Source organism: Cydia splendana, chromosome 1 (assembly GCF_910591565.1).
Source record: "Cydia splendana chromosome 1, ilCydSple1.2, whole genome shotgun sequence".
In the NCBI taxonomy this organism is placed as follows: Eukaryota; Metazoa; Arthropoda; class Insecta; order Lepidoptera; family Tortricidae; genus Cydia; species Cydia splendana.
In genome coordinates, this window is record NC_085960.1 from 3,231,984 (window position 1) to 3,259,533 (window position 27,550).

The following is a 27,550-nucleotide window of genomic DNA, read 5'->3' on the forward strand; positions in this document are numbered from 1 at the left end:
GTAAAACTGAAGTTTCGACATTCCACCTACACAACCAACTGGCCACATACTGCCCCAAAGTCACTTTTGACGGTAAAATCCTGGAATACAACCCACAGCCTAAATATCTTGGCGTCACTCTTGATCGTTCGCTGACATACCGATCTCACCTGAGCAAGTTAAATAAGAAACTCGTAACTCGCAACAACATCTTGCATAAGCTTACAGGCACGTCTTGGGGAGCTAGCGCAGAAGTACTGCGCACAAGTGGGCTTAGCCTGGTGTATTCTGCAGGAGAATACTGCGCCCCGGTTTGGCTGAACAGTGCCCACACAGACAAGATCGACGTCCAGTTGCATAAAACTATGCGCTGTATATCTGGCACGATACAATCAACCCCCCTACAATGGTTGCCAGCACTGAGCCACATACCGCCTCCCCATCTTAGAAGGCAACAGGCTTTACTAAATGAAGCCAACAAAATAGCTCGAAACCCAAATCTACCGGTTCACCAGGAGTTTATGTGCCCGCCTCGCCATCGTCTGAAATCCCGACATCCGCCCTACCAGACAGCACAGTACCTGATGGAAAAGCCGTTCAATATAAAATCAAGATGGAAAGACGAATGGATAGCAAATCCACCCAGGGCTAATGTTTCTAACTATGACCCCACGCAAAAGCCATTTGGCTTCTCGGGCTCTAGACGGGACTTGTGCCAGCTGAATAGGCTCAGAACCGAACATGGACTCTGTGGGGATTACATGTTTAAGTGTGGCTGGCGAAATTCACCGGCGTGTGATTGCGGAGCTCCAGTGCAGTCTATTAATCACATCATCTACGACTGCCCCAAGAGGAAATATACCGGAGTTTCCCTGGACCTGCTCTGCCCTGATGTGAACGCAGCCCAATGGGTGAAGAAACTAGATGTTAAACTATAGTACCTATTCAATAAGCAATTAATTACTAAGCGACCAGTTTGTAGCCATACGATTAAAATAACCTATACTTACGCATACAAGCAAAAGGGGTTTTTAGTTAAGTTTTTTTACCTAAAATGCATTACTAAAGTTACTATTTTGTTTCAGAAAACGAGTGTCGCGGAGTTTCTAACAGGAAACGTAAACATGATGTAACCAAAGGTACCGATTCCCAGCCCGAACAACGGAATAGAATTATACCTAGAGTGGCAGATTTACCACCGTACTGTCGCAGAATATACGACGAATATAAAAAATCTAAGAAGCAGTTGGACTTCATGAAAAGAGCCAGGAGGGCTGTGAAATTTTCAAAAACACAATGTTTTGAAAAATTAGCTGCCAATTTAAATCCTTTGGCAAAAAAAATTATATGGATGCAAATAACGCAAAGTAATAAGAAACGAAAAGGCAGGCGTTTTACAGACGAAGAAAAAATGATTTCGCTGGCAATCATGAAACAAAGTCCAAAAGCTTATAGATTTCTGCAACAAATATTTATTTTGCCCTCAAGAAATACCTTGAACAAACTGACATCAACTCTGAATGTGCAGCCGGGGATCAATGTACAAATTTTTGATGCAATTAAGGATCAGGTAATTATTACTTATAATACTGTGAATAATTTTAATTTTTGTCACAATGTTTATGGCAAACGTATTAGTCCAACTTGATATAGTTATTATTTCAAAATTTATGTAATTTATGTGATTATACTTTTTGTTACATTAATTAATTTATTCAATTTCAGGTAAAAAACTGGACCGAAAACAAAAAATACTGTTCCATTATTTTTGACGAAGTTAAACTTGAACCTGGATTGGACTATCAAAAAGGAATGGACCACATCAATGGATTTGTCCACCTCAATAAAAAAACGAACAATTTCGCAGATCATGCTTTAGCCTTTATGGTGAGAGGTGGCATACATAAGTGGCAACAGCCTGTAGCCTACTATTTTTGTGAAGGAGCGACCAAAAATGAAGAGTTACGGGTGATATTGAAAACGTTGATAAGTGCCGTGATAGACACGGGCCTGATACCCGTTGCAGTTATCTGCGATCAGGGCCAATCATTCCAATCAGCCTTGAAGGGCCTTATGGAAGAAACACGTAGCGACCAGATTAAAGCTGGAAATCCGACTGGTAAGTTCAAATTTATTATTTAAAAAAAATATGTACGTTAAGAAACTTAATATGTGTATCTTGAATCGACTCAGTGCTGATGCAATCCATCAATGATATACTAGCTAAGTACTCTTTGGTACAAACTTTAGTCATGTAGTGTTCCTTAAATAAAAATAACACCTGCATTACCCTACCAGGGCGCTATGAGTTTCTCTAATTTCATTGTTATAACTACAATTAACTAGGTAGGTAGGTAACTACCAAAGATAATTCATTGATTTTACCCATCTTACTCAATCAATGTAACTTTGGTAACTACATTATTCGCTAAGTACAAATTCTTATTATAATGTTGTTTTTTTATGTTTCCAGATGATGTCATAACACTCAAAGGGCACGATATAAATGTTATTTATGATCCACCTCACCTAATAAAGGGAATTAGAAATAACTTCTTAACAAAAAATATGAAATTTGAAGGAAGCGTGTGCAAGTGGAGCGACATCGTCGACGTATACCAGACGGACTGTGAGCACACCGAGACCCGGCTGCTACATAAACTTAATGACACACATGTCATTCCCGAAAAAATTAATAAAATGAAGGTAACTATATATACTTTGTCACTTTTTTTAAATCACTATAATATTCATAATATATGTATGAATGACTTATGGGCCAAGATAACCACGGAGTGGGTGCCCCGTGAGTCGAACCGGGTATCCGGCAGACCTCGTCTGCGATGGCGAGATAACTTGGCGAGACTCCTTTTTGACAGACTGGCCAGATGCAGCTCAAAATCGGGAGGAGTGGAGGAAGAGGGGGGAGGCCTTTGCCCAGCAGTCGGACACAATAGGCTCGCAATAATAATGTATGAATACCACCTGTTTGCATTAACCTTACGGTTAAGGCGACGGTAGCGGTGGGTAAAATATCAGATTCTGTCAATTTACCCCATTTCACACACAAGCGCACTTCACGCACACTACCTCACTTTACTGGGACAGGTCAGTGACCCATCATGTTTTTTTAAGATTGGACTTTTAGTTTAGTAATTGACCACTAGCCTCCTTTGAGGCCATTTAAAGATGAAAGAGAAACAATGCATTTAATCTTGCTTTCCTTGTCTGTTCATGTCACACGTGACGTACCTATTTAATTCATTTGATTGTTGACTGTTTTACTCAGCGAAATGCTATACATGGAAGTATTCTGTCCGCTCAATTATGACCCAACGCAAACTACCCCGCGATAGGCGGTACTTACAAACTGCTCGATTGGCAATCTCAGTACCACCGAAATGACAGTCAGTGACAAATGGCTAAATTGATTTATAAAAACAACGTTTTTTTGTAATTAAAAATATATTAATGTGTCGTGAAGTGGTGCAGAAGTTATTTTAGTTCATACCAAGGACAGTGGAATCACTTTTCACTTGTAGTAAACAGATAACTTCAGCAGAATTTGGAAAAAACATGACGATTTGTTTTCAATACTACCGTGCTAAGCTAAAACGTAACAACTGCATACGACTTTCATAACAACATACGACTTTTTAAATTGCGAGGATAATAGAGATGGTGTTATGCTAAATGAAGTAGACTATTTTATTAACTTGTGTTTGGTTTAGGTATTTTCTATATAATTATAAATGTAGTAATAAATTCCTTCTTACAGATTTGTATTTTCCTTTTTTATTTCATGAGATGGAGCTATAAAAAAACTACCTAGTTATTTCAAATTAATAATCAAATTTGGTATTGTCATTTTACATTACTTTCCCTTCAGATTCCCACAAGATGCTATTCGCAGAGAACTATGGAAAAAAGCTGTCCAATTAGAGAGACATGAAATTGAGTGGATGCCTGGCAAGATATCTAGAATATGTTCTATTCATGAGATATAACCCGTGAGATAATCATACCCGGTCTCCTATATGTAGATACATTTTTCCTATCATGCTTTCACTGAATTAATTTAACAAATACACACATTATCTGAAAATGTTGATCATTTGAATCCACCCTCTACTGTCACATATATGTAGGTTCTCTCTCAAGCCATTTCCGTCAGTAGAAAAGAGCGGCAAACATATTAACTCACATTATAGACGGGTCTAACGCGAATTATATTCAATTACCTTGATTTACCGACGTAAATCAGTTTCGTTTCGTATAATGTGAGTTAATATGTGTTCAAAACGCGAAAGTTTAAAATATTATAAGAGCGGCAAATTTAGAAAATGTAAGCGCGCGAACGGCTGTGGTCCTATACAAAGTTTTAATTTTGCACCTTTTTCTACTGACAAACTTGCTTGACCGGCTATATACATATAAAATATTCTGAACTGAAAGTGGGGATTTATTGTGACTCCGCCTGTTCAAATATTTTTGACCCGATTCGTGTACCCACGTAAATTTTGCAGACTGTATAGCCAGTCCGATTTCTAAGATCAAGTTCGCCATACATTTACTATGGCGTACTTGATCTTAGAAAAACGGACAGACTATACCTGAACGTGACTTCGCACTGCCATGCAGATTGATAATAAAATATACAAAATACTTATTATAGCGGAATACATTTATAGGTACAACAATGATATATTTACTTATGTTGAGTTAGTCTGTCATGTCATAACAACATTTTAACTAGTTATCTTTTAATCTGCATTAAATTATTATACGTGAATTATTTGACTGGTTCTTCACTGTATGGCATAAACCTATCCCTGTCCAAGTCATATTCTAATCAAATATGAACCGCGAACTCTCAGCGGCCAGTACGTACAGCAAGAAGGTTATTAGCGGATTAATGTCGCTGATTGGTAGTTATTGACATTATATGCATTTCATCTACACTTAGCTATGTACCATTAGTGTAATAAAGATGACTCTTATTTTGTTTACCAGCTTTGATTACAGGCTCTGTAAACGCGTCGTCTTATTTGAATGTAGGCGTAATTGTGTATGTGTGCTAATTTGGCCCGAGAATTTGAACGGTAATGTTCCTAAAGGCGGTATCCATGGTTATATATGATCGCAGGTTTTACTACCTACTATTGCTTTGTCGAGATACGCGTTTTGTACAATTAAAGCGAATAAAACAAGATGTCATTAAGTCAGATGTAAAATGTTATTTACTACTCTATACGGTTTTTCATAAGGTGCAAAATCCATTCAATAGGAATTTAAATAAATAAAGTTTCAGCAGGGTGGCAATTCCATTTTGGCGGATAAAGCGAAACAGAATAGTTCTATCGAACCTGCTTACAAATTTTCACGAGAATCAGTTGAGAAATGTGATCTGCAAAGGAGAACATACAAAAGCATTTTTGCCCAAGCTGAAACGGAGACCTTTGCTAACGCTCGGCCAATGATGGTTTAGGTACACCTATAAAAAATGATTGTCCCTGCTGTAATTTTAATATCTTTATATTTCAACCGGTATAGTTTTACCTTCAAAAATAATCGGTATCGCTAAACAATAGCGGTACCTTACTACTTATACGTTCACGAAATCGGTATCTGCATAACTTGATTGTTAGTAAACTAACCTGGAAAATAATCTCTAAATCACCGAAACATTTATGTACAGTCCTGCAATAATATGTTACGTCATTAGCGCCAACTTTGCCTCCAGGGAAACTTTGCCCAAAACGACAATTTTAAACAAATTCGTTAATGTAGAAAAATTGATAATAGTTATGGCCACCCTGCTGTTTTTAGTAGAAAATTGGTTATATTTCTGACAAAGTATATGCCAAACTTGTGCATAACTTGACTTGGGAATTTTGAGTTTGAGCGAGTTGTCTAATATAGGGTATATTTCGGCGGGCAAAAAATTGATAAATAATGAATGCAAGTAGAAAAAATTGAGAACCCTTTGACAAATATTTCCGGGTTTCAGTTATAACACATGAAGCATAGATTATGTCTATTGAGATTTAAACTAATAAGGCCTAAATACACAAAAGTTTTAGCGGTGGGCAAAGTAATCCGGTAATTTGGCATCCATACCAACATTGCCCACCACCAAAAACGGATTAGGGTTGTCACTTTCATCTAATTTACCCAACTTCGCAAGTAAAAGAAGGTTATGTTTGTACACTAAAATAAGTTTATAAATATATACTGTATTTAATTTGTCTTATTATCCTTTATTTAGATGTTTTATCCCGTTAACGAATGAAAACACAACAAAAATCATATTTTTGGTCATTAAACTATTGTAACAGATTTTCTCAAAAGTGACAACCCTAGCCTTTGTAAAATGCTTAGGCGAGCCTTATTTGGAAATGGGCAAAAACGGGTAGGCAACATTGCCCAGCAAATTTATTTAAAAGTTTTTACACTTATCGCTAAGTTATTAACAGGGAATGGTAGGATTGCCCAAAACCTTTAAGTGATCCTTAGACATCATCATCATATATACGAGCTGTATTTGAATACCAAATTGACGTGGGCAATGTTGGCGAAAACCCCGGATATTTTTTTATTTGCCCGCCCTCTAAAACGCAAAAAAATGGGTAAAAACACGATAAAAAAATGTTTTCTTCACATAAACTGATGCGTTTGATCACAATGGACGTGCTGAGCAAAAAAAAAGTCATATGATGTGATTTTTTTTGAGAAATTCGTGTTTAAAAAAAAAGCGGGCAAAGTTGATGATAATGAGTAATGACGGTACCTACTCTTCGAAGGTCGCAAAAATATGTGACATGCTCTTATGGTTCTACAAATAAGATCGTGTCAGATATTTTTGCGGCCTTCGTTGTGTAACATAAATTGCAGGTGACTGTACATTTGGAATAATTATTTTATTTAGTTTCAACGAAAGTTTCAAGTTTAGTACGAAAATACTTCAGATATGCAATATGCACAAAATGTAGACCTAATCGAAATAAAACATTGCTTTTTATAGTAAATTTATAAAACATTCGATACATAGGTATACATAACAATAACCAGGCCACAACGCTATTGGCCTGTAAGCTTCATCTCGGTCTCCAAAGCCGCAAAAACTTGCTAGTACTTAGTGCTGGTCTAGCCTTTATTTTTTCTTGAAGATTTTCAGAGAACAGCACGTACACGCATTATACATATAGACGGAACGAACGGCATAATCATAATAATTTATTCGTCGCAATCCATGGTATTACAGATCTAGTTACAAGACTTTCAGGTATTACTTATACGAATTACATAACTCTTCCTGTTAATAGGCAATATTTTAATATAAAAGTTCTATAATATAATACAAGATTACAGTCATCAAAATTCATTGACATACAGAAGTCAAATACGTTTTTAAAATGACGCAAAATGATACCAGCATAATAAAAATTGATCCCAATCAGTAAAGATGAGTCTTTAAACTTTTTTCATTTTAAGCGAGTTTTGAAGGAAGATAATACTTAAATTCGACTGTAATCGTATTATTTTAAGATAGTTTATTGCGGTTTTCAACAATAATGACCCGTAAATAACAGCAAATGAAATTTAAATGAGACGCGAGCTGATATTTATGTACCCTATTTTTTGAAATACATTTTATCTACTGGTATGCTTTCTCGTGTGCGTATATGATTTAATGTCAATAATAATTGTCAAAAGCAAGAAAATCAAGCTGTCATTTTTATTTGAAGAAGTACGCGTGTGCTCCGGTGTAGCCCCAACGGGCATCTGACTTGAAGAAGAATTTTGAGTGATGTCGTCAATGTATGGAAATTGTTCGAAAGTTTACATTTGAGATTGAATTTCTGTGTTGTCTTTGTGAGTAAAAATATAAATCGATAATAAATTGGTAGCTGAATTATCTAGCTTCCAAAATCATACAATAATTCAATTACTGTCAAAGACAAAATTGTTTTGCTTCTGTCTCAAATGGAACTCCATATTTTGATTTTTTGATACTTTTAGTGTCGATTTGTAGAGAATAACAGCAAATTAAAAATATAATGGCATAAAGAGTCGGTACACGGTTTCTTCGTGAATAAATTTACGTGTAATTTAATGCAATTATCAAACATTTATTGAACAAATTATGGTTACAAAGTGAGGTCTAAATCGAAAACGTCATATACCGGCCCCTTAAGAAGGACGGATAGCTACCGCGACAATAGTGTACTTTAAAAATGCCCCGTAAAATGGTTTTGGCCGAATACTGAATATTAGGCCCCTTTCTCGGCCCAAGCGCCGAATATTCGGCGACCGAATATCGAATATTCAGCAAAGTGGCCGAATACCGAATCATCATCATCATCATCATTTCAGCCTATATACGTCCCACTGCTGGGCACAGGCCTCCTCTCATGCGCGAGAGGGCTTGGGCTATAGTCCCCACGCTAGCCCAATGCGGATTGGGGACTCCACATACACCTTTGAATTTCTTCGCAGATGTATGCAGGTTTCCTCACGATGTTTTCCTTCACCGAAAAGCTAGTGGTAAGTATTAAATGATATTTCGTACATAAGTTCCGAAAAACTCATTGGTACGAGCCAGGATTTGAACCCGCGACCTCCGGATTGAAAGTCGGACGTCATATCCACTCGGCCACCACCGCTCGAATACCGAATAGTTGCCGAATATTCGTGGTATCTCTGCACCTCTAGCACAACTGGCCGCGACAGGCGCGAGAAGAGACAGATCGGCGCGACTTGGCGGCTTGTCGCGTGTTGGCAGCACAACTCACGCGCGAGAGCCGCGACAAACTCGCGATCAGGTGTCACTGTCAGAAAATGACAACGATCGCGACTTTGAACTAAAATCCGTAGCACAACTGCCTATTTTGAGACAAAATATTCTCTCGGCTTTATGTCAATCCGCGAGTCGAAGTCTACGCGACTTTATAACGCGACTCGCTCTCGCGGGTGGTTTGCTTGTACTTTTTTAACTGAACTCATGATAATTATAACTTAAAAACAAGTTTCATATATTATGTAATAATATAATTTGTATATATAATTACTTATTGCCCTAAGGGATAAGGAAGTATGGAACAATCACTAAATGCGCTTTACGCACTCTTATATCGATTATGCACGGTGATACCTACAAGTACCACAACACACCCATCATGTTTACAACTTTAATTTCAAACAGCTAGCTTGTAGGTACTAAATTAAGTAAATAGGTACCTACATATGTAGGATTTTTTAAATTTTAATTCAGGTTCGTAAGTTTGTAAAAGTATAATCCTAAGACTTCCTTACACAAAACTTTCATCAACCTAACAACTAACAACGGAGCCCGCTTGCTTGTACATAAACGAAGCCGATGAGGTGGGTAGGTACAAATGTTCAAAACAAACTATCCAACTTATTAAGTAATTTAGTAGTAAGTAGTTAACTTATTATTATTAAGTAGGTAAGCCTTAGTAGTAGTATTTAGGATCACGGTTAGATGTCTTAATTTCAACAATCTCTTACTATTTAGGTACCGTTTGGAACCTTCCTCGACTTCAACAAAACATACCTACATGTGGCCTGTGCCCGCTGCATCGTACTGTAACAGAATGATGTAATACGTGGCTGTAACAGGATCATGTTCGGCTCAAAATCATGCTTTGTATGAAATATTATCAGTCATCACCCACTAAACCATTCCGTACCCTGCCAACACCATACCGTGACGTGACTGGACCGACCCGACCAACAATATTTTGAAGGAGTCGTTACGCTCATGTCATAGTCTGCGTAGCATAGGTACGGTTATCATATGGTCTACTCTACCATATTGAAACTCCTCTAGATCATACCCGCATTCTAGATGTTTCACTTCATGTTTGACAGGGTCTGATACGATCATGCTATGATACGTTGCTGTCAGCATTAAGTATGAAGTGGGCCTTGGGGAGCTAATCATGGCTTCTAGGAGTTGTAGGTACCTACCTACTTTATTTTTGTTTCATTTCAGGTAAAAAATACAGGAGTAAAAAAAAAACAATATTTAAATTAATAATATATTGCTTTGCCTTATATATTCTTGCAATATTCGACTTCTTATTATTAAACCTAATATATTATTAACATCTAGAACCACAATAGAGAAATTGTAAGAATCTTCTTTATTAACCTTGAAAAGTATTTTCTCTCTTCATTTTTCTTCGACATGCGGCATAGGACAATTAAATATCACCCTGGAAAGAAAATTGGTTTGTAAACAAAAAAATAAAATATGGTCGTGACTTCATCGAGGACTATGAAATAAGCTTTTCATATCAATTTGTCAAATCATAAACAGTTACACAGTACACATACACACAAATGCCATCCATTATTGGCACAATATTTGCTTATGAAAGCAGAAAAATATAAATGATCGTATTAGATTCATAATTGTTACATATTTGCCGTAACTTATTTTTAAAATGTGTTTTTCAATTAAAAGACACATCAAGATTGTTTAACTTATTTCTAATGCTAAAAAAAACGAACTATAGATAGGTACGCCATAACCATTAGCCCCCATTCGCACGACAGCTTTTTCAACGCGCGTTAAAAAAGCACTTGAATCTGTCCAAGCTCTAAATTCGACTTAACGACCAAGGGTTAAAGTCGAAAATCCAACAACGCTTGATAAAAAGCGCCACCGCTATCGTGTGAATACATACATGGTTATCCATTTGTGTCATTCAAACGCTTTTTTAACGCGCGTTGAAAAAGCTGCCGTGCGAACGGGGCCTTATGGTTATTATAATAGTTCACTTCCTCGGTGGTGTTCTTAAAGCTAAAGCGCTTCTCACATCTTAGTGACTTTAGAAACGGGGACAGATCCGCGTCTGAAACCTACAAGCTTGCCTAGTGTGTTTCTTTTCCTGACTCTCCACTTCGGTGTATAAGGCTCTTAAAATTTAGTATATAAGGCTCTATTACTTACATTTTTTCATATTTTTTCTCGTAATTAAATGTTGACAAAATTTGAACGTTCCTTGACTTTGACAGGAAAAACTTAACCATCGACAATAAACTAGATTTTTTACCACCAAAGAACGAATGAAATAGCGCAACCCTGTTTCCGATTCAGTGTTGTCACATGTAAATAGCATTTATATTTAGACTTTGATTCCATCGGGGAACACTGATGAGTCGCGCCGCGACTTTGAGTTCTCTACGCGGCTGTTGCAGTCGCGGGTACAAGTTGTGCTACGGAAATCGACAGATTTGACAGGCGCGGGAATGTCGACTCGAGTCGCGGTCTAAGTCGCGGATGCAAGATGTGCTAGAGGTGCTGGTGTACTTACTGTAAATCATCACTCATCAAGTATAAATATTAATTCTCGATTAAATATTTTCAGGTCAAAACTTGTACACGAGTCTTGAGCAATACCATGGCGGCCGCCTTATCGTATACATCTAGATTTTGTGAGTTTCCCATTCTTTATATCTATAATGTACTCTAGCAACGCATGACTGACAAATTTTTTGAATAATAATTTGGCCTGAGGATGTAAATAAATAAACGGAAAAATAATATTCTTTATTGCAACCATGAAAAAAAAAAGTATTCATACAGTTGTTATACATAATTATATTATACTCGTAGTATTCGCGCATGACGCGATTGACGCGGCGCGCACTATACGCGCGGCGTTCAAAAGGTTAACATTATTGAAAATATTTTGACACAACTTGATGTATATCAACCACATATTTATGGCCGCTCGTTTGATTTTTTTTACATTTTTTAATTATTATAAGATTTAGGAGCTTTTAATAATTTGTATGGAATTCGTTAATTCGCTCCTAAAGTCTTATAAATCTTATAATAATAAAAAAAACTAAAAAAATCAAACGAGCGAGCATAGCTGTGTTTAAAATACATCAAATTGTATAAAAATATTTTCTAAAACCCAGCGAGGAAAAAGAGGACTACGTTTGTATGGAGAAGTGATCGTCCCATTCGTCCCCCTTCCTCTTAATGTCTTACGCGTGACACTTATACTTTATTTCATTGTTTTTCGTCATTGTGTGATGTAATATAGGCCATTACTTAATTTTTATTTGTCATTTTCTTTGCAGCCCACTACTCGGACGGCAGGAAAGTGAGTGACACGATAAAAAATACGTCAAAGGCAGTGTCATTTTTTGACGAATTATTCGATTCCTGCAACGGGGCCACACTTAATAACAAAGAAGCAGGTGGGAAACCTTTGAAGAAGGCGGTGACAGATGGGTCTCAACACCATGAATTTTGGCGTGAGGCTATTAAAAAATTAGAGACGATAAGGTTTATTGATGAACGACGAGGTGAAGTATCTGTGCCTTCAGTGAAAAACTGGATTATAACTTTAAAAAGTTATATAAGGCTGTGGCAGTTTTTCAAAAACAAAAATATTAAAATAATGCGGCCGAGGTACTTCAACTCGGACCCCATTGAAAATTTTTTCGGTCAGGTACGAGCGTACAATTACCGCAACAATGATCCCACTTGCCACAGCTTTATAAACACGTTCAAATCATTGTTGATTACAAGATTTATTAAATTTCACTCGGCGGGTTTTAACTGTGAAGAGGATTCTGGTTCTCAATTATTAAATATTAAAAAAATGTTCGAGCCTAAAGAATATAAGGAAGCAGTGTGCAGTAATCCTCTTGAAAACACAACCATTGAATGCGATTTAGAAGGCGTGCAAACACAAGTTCACCGTGAGCGCTTGAATGTGCACTCACGGGCATACACTGCGGGATGGGCAGTCAGAAAAATATCGCAAAAAATTAAGTGCAAAAACTGTGTCACTGATCTAACCGCACCTCAAGAAGGATCTTGTCACGGTTGGATCAGTGAAAGAGAATATAATTCCATAAAGAATAAAAGACTGTCGTACCCGTCAGAGTATGTCGTGAGGATGTTTGGAGACATTGTAAAGGAAACAAATGAATACCTGGAGAAGAAGCCCCACATAAATAATATTTCAGAAAAAATTAAGCGGCATATCCTCTCCAAGTATTCATTTGATTTTCTAAAATGCGCGACTCACAAAACAGTTGTGCTTCATATGCTAGTAACCGTCAGTGTGAAATTTGCTATCTTCAACTGGTGCAACGTAATCAATAAAATATTAAAAGGCACAGATATTTGTCGATTACAAAAATCTTTACCCCAAACTCAAAGAAAAGCAATAATAAAATATAGAAAAAAGTTAAAAAATAAACAAAAATAATTATAGTATGTTGTTTTATTTCTAAATATCATTTCCCATGTAAAACCTTGGCAGAAATACATGACTTTACTCCTTGCACATTACTGTGCAAGGTAAGTGTCATGTATTTCTGTTTAGGTTTTAAAAATAATTTTCAAAGCGAAACTGGTACTACTACCTAGAGAGGCTCTTTACATTAGCCCCTTTGCCCAAATATTCACACACTGCAATTAAAAAAAAAAAAGATAGTCCGATCGATTCCAACATGATCTTACGGTCTGCTATTGGCCAAAATAGCTCTATGGCAGTTGTGCGTCTGATACGTAGTATCTCTTATTAGTCTGTGTCATATATAAATGTTTTGTGGAACGCAGGGAAATGGCACTTCAAGTTATTATACTGGAAATATGTTAGATCACAGATTCCTAGGTCGGGGCCTAAGTAATACTCAATAGAAACAAGCATATGACTTTGTGGCTGAAGAAGTTGATGAAAACTTTGCTTCTTTTATAATGGCACTAACAGCAAAGGCTCAGCCGTTTCTTAAATTTGTTTGGTGAATCTTTTAAGAGCACCTGCCCTCTGCTGTGGTGGAAATCAATTACGCTGGAGGACGAAGAGAGATGGCCACACAAAGAGAAGTTTATGCTATTTTGTTAGCTCCTCAATTGCTGCACTAGAAAAGTGTTTTAAAACTTTACTATATACCTAAAGATAAGAAGACGTGCTTACTGGAACAAGTACTCATTGTTTCTAATAATGAGCGTAGCGTAGCGAGTTCCGTTACAGACAACAAACGGCGACACGAAGGAGGCCCTCCTTCAACAGAATCACCAGCGTACAGCGTAAAGGTCTAAAACCTATGACCCCCAATCATAGTACTTATGTATGCCGTTTAAAAACCAATTTTCAATCGTATGATAAGCCTGCTCCACACTCGTGGGCGAATCACGGCGCGAAGTTGCGATTCGCGCACGAGCGTGGAGGGGGCTTTATTTAGGTTGAGTAATATTAATCGATATATTGTTTTTCTGGTTACAGATTTTGAGTTAAACTCATTTACTCTGAGGACGCAGAATATAACCGGAAAGATAGGCGAGAAGATTAGCGGTATACTCAAGGATATTAAGAAATAATTTGGGCTGGATGCAAAAAAACGTGCACGCGGTAACGTCAAACGAGCTGCTGCTTTTGAAAATATGGAGCACCATTTGTGCCTAGGACATGGGCTACACAATTTGGTGTCTGTTGAAGGCATAAACAGTATTCCACAAAATATTCAATTCACCCTTTTATTCAGACAGAAGGTCACCCCGCTAACGATAACGACCATCATAGACTGAATATTACCTATAGTAAATTTGAAAAATTAAAAAAATACTCAAGACCAAATTAGAGAAGTCTGATTAGGGCAACAAAATATTGTAGACTGATATGATTAAGATTATTGTTTTTGCAGCCTTCAAATTTTGGCCCTCTCTGATATAGCAGATAAAGTCGACACGGATCTGAAAGAGATTCTTGCAAGCCTTGGCCCTGATAAAAGTATTAAGCTAGAGAAGTGAAGGAAGCACATAACAACTATACATTTTAGAACGTTTGAATTCAAAAACATTTAGTGAATTATGAGAGTTTAAACAACGGCGACTTGTATAATATGCTTACGAATTCTTGACATGGAGTGTCTTGAATACTGTTGTTTGCTTTTCTGGACTATTCGTCTTTTTGTGATTTAATAACACGCTCACGCGCAAGACAAATATTGGATCCAATACTAAAACAGTGTGGATTTTAAACCGAAGAAAGAAGGTGGGGGGGATGTATTGACTGACCTTGAGATCAGGGAGGAGGATAGGGAATTAGATGGTGACGACATTCCTAGACGAACAATCATCTTTGCTGCTGAAGGAATCTATTTCTGCTTAATTGGCAAGCAACTTACCACACAGAACTACAACAACTGGATCCGCAGCAGTATCAGGTCATTTGCATGTTCATGTGCCATTAAATTGGATGACTCCATTCTATCCCAATTGACTCCATCAACGACGAACAGTATGATCATCTCATACTAGTCATCATGATAGTCAGTATCTGCTAGGTGGGAGCTGAGCGATTTTTAAATTCATTCTGGCATCAAGAGATGCCGCAGGAACCCAGGGTGCTATGGCTCAAGCTTGTCTGACTTTACTACGGAGAGCTGAGCTTGGGAACTTCAATCTGATGGACAAGTACATTTTGATAGAAAACCCTATCCTACTGTGCTGGCTAGAGTTGGCGAAATACTCTACTCAGATTCAGATCATAGCTGCTGTGGACAAGTAATCAGACCCTAGGTGATGATGGCCCTTACTGCAAGCTGCTGTATCCTTCCCAGGATCGGAAAGAATTCAGTGGACAATCATTAGATATTTGCTGCTATAGCTCGGAAAATCGCATTCCAAATGGTTGAATCAAAGGCGAAAAAAGGTGCTAGTATAAAGATTCTGATAATTTAATACACCTTCCCACATGACTCGGCGGCCAAGAGATGGATGCCAAGTGGGCCAAACTCCAAAAGCTGTTGGCAGAAATCGGACCACTAAAAACTGTAGAACAAAAAAGAAGGCCCGCGATGTAGGGACTCGAGTACAGGTGGCACGAGTCATCTTATTGGTTATTGTTTCATTGTTCCTAAACTCTATTCTAGTAGGCTTAACTGCGCCCCTTCTCACATTATACTGGTTTAAGTACATGTACCTATATATTATGTTAGTAATTAGTACTTATACAAATGATTTAGGATGAAAATAATCAGTCGCGCACTGCGCACCTCGTTGTTGTCGCTACTGCTCCCTAACTTACTATCCGCTCTCAAAAACTTCTCACGACCTTTGCTATTCATATTTGCCTCATATTGACGTTGGCTTGTTTTTGGATTTCGATGTCGCCGATTGTTTGGTTTGGATACAATTTTGGTTCGAGAATGAAAAGTACACCCTCCCCCATTAACGTATATATCTATGGACTGGCCTTACGGGCACTAAAAATGGTACTAGTTTAGCGGTGTGACTCACGAATTCCAGCCAATCGTGCAGTCTAACGCAACTAGTTGCGACCAATAGCGCGTGTGATGCGAACTCATCAACCAATCGCGCGCGTGATGCGAACTCATCAACCAATCGCGTTGTACCGCTGTACTGGCCCCTGTCATGCCTCATTATTATTGTCCGTAAAGCCAGTCCCTAGATATGTATGTCAATGCCCCCCCTCGCAGTATAACCCACATGAGGTTTCCATGGTGTGATATACCCACTCGGCTATCTCGGCGTTTCATCACATAGGAATGTACGAAGAAGAGTCTAATCACTAGTGATAGGTAGGATTTTGCATGTAGATATGGAGGGCAACGCATCCTTCTTCAACTCTCTTAGGGAGGTGAGAGATAAGCTATTATTATTATTTTTTAGCGTATAAAATCACATAAAAAATGTTGCTACCGTATATATAGTACCTACAAGCAGCAGCGAACCTCGCCAACTCCAGTCACTTGAACAGTGTCCGGTACCGCCATGTCCAGGCGATGACCTTTTCACTACACCTGAGGAACATGATCAACACGATCACCATAAGGGGTCTAAAACACAAAACGATATTTCCCAAGATATTTCACATCCGATCCGATTCTTTACTACCTATAGAAATTCCCCTCACTAGCTCGGAAAACCGTATTTTATCCTTTAAAACAAGCGGGTAAAAACGCATTTTATCCACTAGTGGGGAAAGTAATTTGACCTTGGAGCGTGTTTAAGTAGCTTTTGACCGATAGCAAAACGTAAAACACTCATAATAATGGGTCGTTCGATATTAATTATCATTAAATAGTTTGAGAATTCAATAAAAAATACCAAATTTCGCTTTATTTAATGATTTAAGTCATAATCATAAACCTTAAAATTCCATAAGAAACATTTGTTTTTTTTATAATGATGTTGAATATAATTCTGATCGCACAAGTTGAGTCGATGCAATTTAAAAACGCATCGTTAGCTGGTTTGTTAGTGCACACCGTTGTATGGGGATCTTGCACTTTGAGACTATGTGCTGAAACTTGGCACAGTTGGTTCTTAGCGGGTCTTGAGCAGATACAGACCAAGAGACATCGAGAGCCACCTCTCATTTAGTGGGGGTTTTGGGGGGGAAGTTCGACGCTGCCGCGCTTCACTTGGAGCAACATTTCTCTAAAACTATACCTATTAGGGCATGTGATATATCATTTTCGGATAAATTAAGGATGAGGAATCTATTTTTAGAACAAAAACAATGCACTTTCTAACAAAAAAAAGCATAAAGTAGAAAAGACTAAAAACCGTATTTTTGATTTTTTTATAATTACCGATTTTTTTTTAAAAGCGTTGCAGAAATCTGAAATTAAAAAATATGGTCGTAAAGCTACACTTATTACGTTTAAAAAAATATATGGTTTATTATTCAAATCTGTTGATAAATGGGAGATAAAAAATAATATTAAGCGTGGGTCAGAGTGATCTCATATGAAGGTGGGAAGGTTACTTATAATTTTTTCTACAATCGTTTATTTTTTTTAGTTTTTCGTAAATAACTCGTAAACGGTAGCCAACAGCAAAAAAATATCTTTTACGTAAATAATCTGTTTCAGATTTCTTATAATATAAGTGCTACTTTTTTTCGCTAGGATCAATATTAAAAAAAATATTGAAGGGAGAAAATAAATTCTAAGGTCCCCTTTTTTAGTCATTCGTAAATAACTCGGTAAACGATGGCCAATAGCAAAAAATGTTTCATTACATGAATAATTTACATAAAATTTCCTACAAAAAAGGTCATTCAAACTTTTTCACTAGGATCAATATTAAAAACGATATTAAAGAGAGAAAATAAATTCTAAGGTCCCCTTTTTAAATATTGATCCAAGCGAAAAAGTTTGAATAACCTTAATTGTAGGAAATTTTATGCTAATTATTCATGCATAAAAATATTTTTTGCTATTGGCCATCCTTTACGAGTTATTTACGAATGACTAAAAAAGGGGACCTTAGTATTTATTTTCTTCCTTTAATATATTTTTTTAATATTGATCCTAGCGAAAAACAGAAGCACTTATTTTATGACAAATCTGTAATAGATTATTTACGTAAAAGATATTTTTTTGCTATGGGCTACCGTTTACGAGTTATTTACGAAAAACTAAAAAAAATAAACGATTGTAGAACAAATTATAAGTAACCTTCCCACCTTCATATGAGATCACTCATACCCACGCTTAATATTATTTTTTATCTCCCATTTTTCACCAGATTTTTACAATAAACTATATATTTTATTAACGTAATAAGTGTAGCTTTACGCCTATATTTTTTGTTTTCAGATTCCTGCAACACTTTAAAAAAAATTGGTAGTCATAAAAAAATCAAAAATACGGTTTTAGTCTTTTCTACATTATTCTTTTTTTTTGTTAGAAAGTGCATTGTTTTTGTTCTAAAAACAGATTCCTCATCCTTAATTTATCGGAAAATTATATATCACATGCCCTAATAGGTATAGTTTTAGAGAAATGTTGCTCCAAGTGAAGCGCGGCAGCGTCGAACGTCCATTTTAATTTGTCAAAGTGTAGTTTCTGAAGTGAATACAAAATAAGGACATTACCCATATATTGATTTGATGTTTACATAACATCAATTTCATTGCGCATGCGACTTTACTGTAAATATATATATATATATACATTTTATTTAAAATTTTAAACCGCCGCGTAAATAATGCACTGTTTAGAAAGTAAATATAGAAAATTTAGTATTCCACTTTTAAATTTGTAATTTTTTTGCGGTGTTTAGATGTTTTAGTGATAGAAAATGTACTTTAACAAGTTATGCTACGATAAAACTAGTTTTATAAATTAATTAGGTTAGAATATGAGCAACCGTAATGGCGTCCGACTGTGCTGAATATAAGCTGGTGCCACAGCTATTATGTGCTAAGTTTCTGAATAGGCATTCACATTATTCGCGTTACTAAGCTACATGTAGGGATTGCAATCCGGTCCGGCGGATCCGGTAATCCGGCCGGATCCGGTACATTTTTTAAGCTACCGGATCCGGCAAAATTCACCGGATCCGGTCCCGGATCCGATAAAAGGAATGAAAGCGCTAAAATATAAAATAACCGCTTAAAAAGCTGCTAAAATGTAAAAGTTCTCGCCAATATTCGAACGTAATTCTATTCTAATGCTCCCTTCCCCGCGTTCCCGCTCTCAAACACGAGCACAACAACTTGTTTGTTAAGGTGACAGTCCATTTCCAACGACAGCAGCACTACCATTCATTTTACTACGGAAATTGACAATAACTCCGACGCGTTCGTACTAGTAGTGCAGCTGCGGTCAGAAATGGAATGTTACCCTTAGTTGACGCCAGTCTTCCACCGACGAAATATGTGTCGTTCTAGCTTTGGTTGAGATTCCCGTGCACCGTAAGTAAGTACTGAATTATTTTATACTTAATTAATTGTGTTGTTACATTATAATTTAATATACACGATGTTTCGTTTTATTTAGTACATACCATTATAGCCCAGTTATAATAAGTGTTAACCACATTTAAAATATAATGAAGAAATAATTCATTCAGCAGTCAAGTTAAATGTTTTGTCGAATTTAAAGTAAATAGAATATGTTATTTTGTTATTATTATGCTACTAAATAAAGCGGGAAATTGTTTTGTGTGAATAAATGAGGAAATTAAAAGACTGGCACAAGAAAGAAATGACTGGCGATTGATTACTCCACCGACAAGAGCAAAAAGCTCTTAAGTTATGATGATGATGATGATGATGAATAAATGTATTTATAGATACTTGTATAGGTATGCAATATGCACGTTAATTTATTGTTCACATCACCTATTCGAAAAAGGGCTTTTTCTTCCGCGCTAGGAGGGATCAAAGTGGCACTTTTCTTCCCTGCTAGGAGGGATAAAAGTTGTATTTTTCTGTTCTAGGACACGATTTTTTCTTTCTTGCATACTATTATTTTTTTGGTCAAATAATACATATTTTGGAACATAACAATTTCCTCATAGTTGATGTGAAAAGCAGTGTGTGTCACACGGTATCAAAATTATTTCGTCTTGAATCCCTCATTACGCTCAGGATTCAATGTACGCCCTTGACGGAAATATATAATTTTGATCCCTTGTAACACAAACTGCTATTGTTTGCTCAAACTAAACTGGTTGAATTGAAAGCACCTTTATGTGGGAGTTGTGGGTGGGGCTATAGATATTTTAAGAGAAAATAGTAGTTTGTGTTACAAGGGATCAAAATGATATATTTCCGTCCGTCGTACATTGAATCCTGAATGAAGCGATGGATTCTACAATAAAGTAGAATCCTGAGCGTAATGAGGGATTCAAGTGTTAACGCCCAAGACGAAATAATTTTGATACCATGTGACACATACTGCTTTTCACATCAACTATGAGGAAAATAAAAAAATCTTAGTGTTGACACAATTATTATGTTTCAAATTATTATTCAAACTAAAAAAAATGCAAAAAATAACAAAAACGGTGTCCTAGAACAGAAAAGTGCCACTTTGATCCCCCCTAGCAGAGAGGAAAAGTGCCACTTTGATCCCTCCTAGCGGGGAAGAAAAAGCCCTTTTCCGAATAGGTGATGTGAAAAGAAGATTTTAATTTGTGAGACTGATTATTGTAATAAGATTTAGTGGTTACGTAATAAAAACGTTGTTTTTTTTTTAAACTTAAAAGTGTCCTTTTTTAACCCATTAGAAAAATATCCTTAACTTTGCATATAACGCTAAAAAACCTAATAAAATAGGTAACTTGATGAATTTTTCATCCGCAATACCAATCCGGCCGGATCCCCCGGATTGAGGCCAAAATCCGGCCGGATCCGGCCGGATTCAAAACCAGACCGGATTGCAATCCCTAGCTACATGTTAGATAATAATGGTTTTAGAACAACAAGTTTTGAATAACATCAGCATAATAATAGTAATTGTTTTCTCAATCTTAAAGCCTATTAGGGTTCTATACACAAATGGTAAAAACCACATAGATCCTCACTAGTTTGATGAGAAACATTATAGGTATGTAATAGGGCTCCCGGTATCCGTGTTACACGCCGAAACGAATACCCGTGTTCTTAAGACCGGCGGTGCTAAGAACACGGTTTACACGGAACCGCCGGGATCCGGATACGTATCCAAGAACCGTTCCCAAGAAACGTTTCTCAGATACGTATCTCCGTTTACACGGGTACTTAAGACCGGCCTGAACGGATCCGAAACAGTTTGAGCTAATCAATGCTCTAGCTCTGGGTATGCAAGGTCTAGTATTGAATGTTGACTTCAGATGAACTCGTTTAGCGTACGAATTTTTTTTTAAATTATTTATAACAGTTTTAACACATGTGTTAATATAACATATTTAACCAACTATACAATACAGGGTCATTTTTAGACCGTATGCCATATTGTGCGAGGTGATTAGGTAGGCCATACTGAACAACTTTTTGTATGGGACCAACTCCGAAATCCCAAAATTTATTTTGGCCGTTTCATACATTTTGGTCGAGTGGATGTCGACGTTTTCTATGGGAAGGCCAATTTATTTTTGGGATTTCGAGGTTGGTCCCATAGAAAAAGTTGTTCAGTATGACCTACCTAATCACCTCGCACAATATGGCTAACGGTCCAAAAATGACTCTGTATATGAATGGAAGTAGGTGTCCCTATTACTATTTTTAATTTTTTAACTTACTCGTCCCTAGTTTAGAACCTTAATTAGGGTTCCGTACCCAAAGGGTAAAACGGGACCCTATTACTAAGACTCCGCTGTCCGTCCGTCCGTCCGTCCGTCCGTCCGTCTGTCACCAGGCTGTATCTCGTGATCTGTGATAGCTAGACAGCTGAAATTTTCATAGATGATGTATTTCCGTTGCCGCTATAACAACAAATACTAAAAACAGAATAAAATAAAGACTTAAGTGGGGCTCTGGGACTTAAGTACTTGGATGGGTCACCGTTTTTATAGTTAATGGTACGGAACCCTTCGTGTGGCCAATTTATTTTTACTATAATTGCTTTTAAGTTAATTTCATTACATTTCAATCAAAGAAACACATTTTATATATAATGGTGTAAGTTATATAGTTTCGCGAAGAATAGGTATGCACACAACACACAAATACTACCTACTACTACTTTGTGGTTATTTGTTATTTTTATCAATTACCTAACTGTTAACTAATCTACCAACGAAGCAAAAAAAGTACAGCGGCATTTGAAACGCAGGATTTCACGCGAGAACCTTAAAAACCTATGCTACCGTGGTTACCTTGCAATTATGTTGCTAAATACATTAAAATAGATCTCAAAATTGGTAATCATTCATGTTGACCGGGGTCACTTTCACACTAGTGCTCAGGTAATAAATGCCGGCCGGTGGTTGTCCATTCATTAGAACGTGTTGTTTTCCAATACCCTTTTGTCTGATATCGCAGAAAACAACTAGCGTCCCAAACCATAATCAGAACTGCCATAGCTAATTATAAGCTTTATGTCGGTGTAATAAGGAGAACCTGTCTACACATATATGAAATTGTAACAAATGCAGCGGCTAAAATTAAAGAAGCAAATGTATCGAACCAAATGAACACGAAACAAATATGACTTTTAAGATATTGTGTTTAGGTAAGTAGGTATGACTACAGTTCGCCACTTAGTCGGCCAATTCGTAAAATACAGTCTTTCCAAGTTACTTTAATTTAAAATCTTTTTGTTGTTTTGTTGCTAAAATTGTAAATAATATTTATTAGTACAGTCTTAAAGTTCATTTTATATGATAATAAGATAATGAATTTAAGAAAAGTCTTACTTTTCATAAATTCATACTGAATTATATTAAAAGTTGTAAATACATTACTTATTGGCAGTTACACATGATTACAGTGTAAACTCTTTATAACGTCACTCGATTTAACGACAAACTCCTTAAAATGTCGAAATTGCTTGACTTTGGTTGGTTTACTATACAGTAATACACTCTATATAGCGTCACGCTCACTCTATTTAACGACAACAATACGGCATAATACATCATTAAGAAATACTTTCTAAGTTGCCGAAATTGATATAAACTGCAACTGTGTACGTTTTTTTGTTTGCTGTTTTGTTGTTTTATTATCTAGCACGTGTTTACTTCGACTGACGTACCGGAGATTCTAAGAAAATTTGTCTTTTGTTTTTGTATGATCAACTTGAACATGTTTACCTCGGGCACTAGACTTTTGACAAGATGTTACACGTTATAAATTAATAGGCGTTGTTATTTGTATGAAATGAATGTTCTTCTTGTGCAAAATGAATTTGAAATGAATGAAATTAGAATATTTAGAATAGTAAGATGACCTTTTTATTTCACTCCATTTAACAACCACTCTCTATACTTAACGTCGAAAAATCCGCAGTCCCTTCAGTGTCGTTATATAGAGTTTACACTGTATTTATTAATTTTTACGAGGTTTACTATAATAATACTAAGATGTCTGGCTTACGTAACTTAAAAATAATTAGATTAAAAAAAATACATTTCTTATTGACAGAATATATTCGTAAAAACTCACACATACAATATACAGAATACAAATTATTAAAAATATAAGAACTGTTTAAAAATATGCAATTGGTAAGAATATTGTATACTTACCTACCACCACCTACCAGATCATGCATGGCCAGATTTTAACGTAAAGTCTTTATACTCTTTATTGCTTTTATTTTTTTAAGCACTTTAAATTTATTGCTATCAAGTTATATTAATAAACCATAAAGTATTAGTATTTGAAGTCTTATATAAAATACTATTTTGATAAGTAGCATAGGTATACCTATTATATTTCTAATTTTCTACTCGTATTTGCAACATTGCAAGCAAAAACTACCTGGTCAGGAAAGGGTTCTGTAAACCGTTTATTGAATTTCGACTCTATGAACCACGGAATAAGGTTAAATATGATGGAAACTCGTCATGAATCTTTTGTCTAACTCTTAAGTACGCCGCGCCGGTTCGTTCCTTCGCTACTCGTCAAGGACGTGTCCGGAGCCACGGGTAAATAAGATCCGTTTCTTCGAATACCCGTTTATCCGTGGAGACGGATCTTAATTACACGTTTCTTAATTACACGTGCGGAACGGGCCAGAAAACCGTGTACGTGTTATTCGGAAACGGGTATTCGAAACGTGTAAACGAAACACGGACTCGACCGCGAGCCCTAGTATGTAACACGGGCAATATTCAATCCTAGTTCCTACTAATATTATAAACGCGATATAATATTTAAGTTATATGATAAATCTGGGGGCACGGCAGATTACACAGTTATTTTTTCCGTTATCAGTTCCGACAAATATGTAGTAGGTAAAGGTACCCGCAAAGATGTACGACGTGAGTACGAAGATGTATATAGTATGAGTATGGTATGGTTACGAGTATGGTATGAATATGAATATGGTATAGGTGCGAAGGTGCGGGTATATTAGTAGCGGGTATCACGGGTATGAGTATCAGTATAGTTTGGTATGGGCAATATTGTTTAGGTATGAGTACGAGTATAGTGTGGGATGGGTATGAGTAGACCCACTTGAAACATAAAAACAGTCCGTTCAAAATCGACAGGAGAACCGATTTCGCTATATTTTAATGGGGGTGATTATTTTATTTTTCACATACCCAGTCCAGTCTACAAGTTTTTAATGCAACAATATCAATAACTAACATTTGACACCTTGTTTGCCAACTAGCAACAACCTTAAATGGCCATTGGTAAACCTTATCTCGTTGCAGTAAGGTATGCAAATGGTCCGTTAACAGTATTTACGATGGAAGCTAGTAATTGTTTACGTAAAATAACCAATCGAAAAGAATTGTTAAGAAAACTAAACCTCGATTTTATTAATAATGATTGGATTAAAGAATAAATACGCAAGATGCGTTCAAAATAAAATAAAAACAAGCTCAAGCTCAAGGCAATCAGGCTCAAGTAGCACCGTTGACCGTGTATAAAGCTACGGAACCCTCTCCACCGCGCACTTGTTGATACTAAGCAGTAGTTTGAATAGCGTTTGTCATTGCGTTCATTTTGCAGCTTTTAGCAAGAAAAGATAGTACATGTGTACTAAAATCGCTATAACTTAAGTATAAGTGTTGCTTTAGTATTTATTATTCAGACGTTATGTCTATAAAAGCCATAATTAACCCATATATGCAGCTACCTACTGAATAACAAATAAGATTTGGATTTCATTACAGCTTCCAGTAATAGCGTCCACCTTTATTCAAAAACTAGCATTAAAACAGAAACTGCAACCGCTTTTATGCAGTTGAAAGTCTCCACCGACGCTTCTTTTCAGCATTTAGTAGCCACTATCACATTTTTCTTAATATTGTCTGCTTAATATCTCACAACACAGAATATATACAGCTAATTGCTGCTAATGCCGCTATTATGCAGCTTTTAGTAACCACAAATGCTTTAAGCTGAATAATGTTCGACTAACTGTGTAAGAAATAAGTAATATTCAGTTTTAATATGCAAAACCGATACTATGCAAAATTTATTCAGCATTAATTGGTATATAGGCCCCACTAGGCCCACATATTTCTTTATTCCGAATTTAGTAATTTCCACCGCTTATACACAAAATTTATGCAATCATATTAATTTGAATAAGATGATAATTTTACTCTATTATCCTGCTTGTGTGTTACTTGGGCGTGCACTAACAAACCAGCTACGTCAGAAATGTCAACATTGTCAACAAAATTTTTACATTAAAACTTTTCTCACCGACTCCGACTCACTTAAAAATACACAACTTCCAGGATTTTCTGTTATAATATCGTAAAAAAATGAGTGATTCCAGTGATGAAGATGATCTAACGCCTGTGGAACTACTGGAAGCTGTCAAAAACGCGGAATTAAGTTTGTTGCCGCAAAAATCCTGTAATAATGTTATACTATATTGATGATGAATATAATTAACCTGATGATGGTTATAATGTGTATAAATAAAGACTTATTTTTGCATGTTGCACTTTCCTTGCTATAGGGAGGTGAAAAGTTTTGTGTTACACACGGGTGCAAATAAATGTATTTTACTACTCGTGTTGAAACACTCGCGGGTAAAATACAACTTTGCACCCTTGCACCATGACACGCCTGAAAAGAGGAAGTTGTGGAACAAGAATGAAGACTGACGGAGGTTAGCAAATGCTGAATTTAAAAAGCCTACATACCAGTACCCAGAATGGCAAATTATTAAAGATGTAGCAAATTGCCCATTTCATAATGGAATTTCTGCGCTCCCATCAAACTCGGCTTGAATAAAATAAAAACACTTGCGCATTTGATACACTCATACAATTTTTTATAAGCGGAATAGCGTGCAACAAATTGTATCAACAACACGACCTTGATTGCCATAATGGCATTATTGAAAAGGTGCTAGATGACAAAAAAAATACGCAAAAACCATAACGCTCAGAGAGCAAGAATTCTTGTGAATACTCCGCTATTCGGGAATTAATAAAAATCACGTAAAGGCACAGAATCTTGAAAAAAAAAAAGACTTGATGCCAAATGTAACGCGGCGCATTTGGCAGAATTCTTGTTTTACGAAGTGCCCAGTTACACCAAAACAGTAAGTTGCGATTGCGGGCAAAAGTTCAGCAGGTGTACCTACTTATAAATATGTTTTAATATGCAACGGATTTAATCGAATGCACCCGACCGTGAACGAGGGTACAATCCATAACCCCTTTATCGAGCCTGCTCATAATATAACCAAAGACATATGTAACTTCGTATAAGACGAATAAAGTCTAAGGAAAAAACGTGCCTCGCAATTCAAGTAAAAGTCATTCTCGAATAGATGCCCCACACACCTTTAGCCTATCCTCGGCTAGATGGCGTGACGACACCGTTTCATATTTAACAATTTTAACACATAGATATCAGTGAATGAACATGGATCACAATGATATAAAAATAGTAAAATCATTTATCCATATATATACATTTTTTGATAACTTTATACGTTTCATTTTGAGTTTTAGTCGTGTGTCGATATGTGGCAGTAAATTTACAGTGACTACAAAATTTACAATGACAGGACCCCTCTATACTATCTATTCTTTTTGATATAACTAATGAAATATGATGCCCTCAATACGTTTACCCAATTTCATTTAGATACATACTTTTGATATTGGTTTCTTTGAGTAGGAGTG

At 36.4% G+C, this 27,550-nt stretch overlaps 1 protein-coding gene and 1 long non-coding RNA gene across 3 annotated transcripts in view; both read left to right on the top strand.

Annotated features, from left to right (window-relative positions):
- The window catches only part of LOC134789698 (fibroblast growth factor 22), a 373,859-nt gene that overhangs the window by 131,771 nt on the left and 214,538 nt on the right, over positions 1-27,550 (top strand). The gene's annotated exons all lie outside the window — the stretch shown is intronic.
- On the top strand, positions 1,101-2,679 carry LOC134792816 (uncharacterized). The gene is made up of 3 exons (XR_010144478.1): positions 1,101-1,549; positions 1,705-2,098; positions 2,453-2,679. It is a non-coding gene; the product is annotated as an uncharacterized LOC134792816 (long non-coding RNA).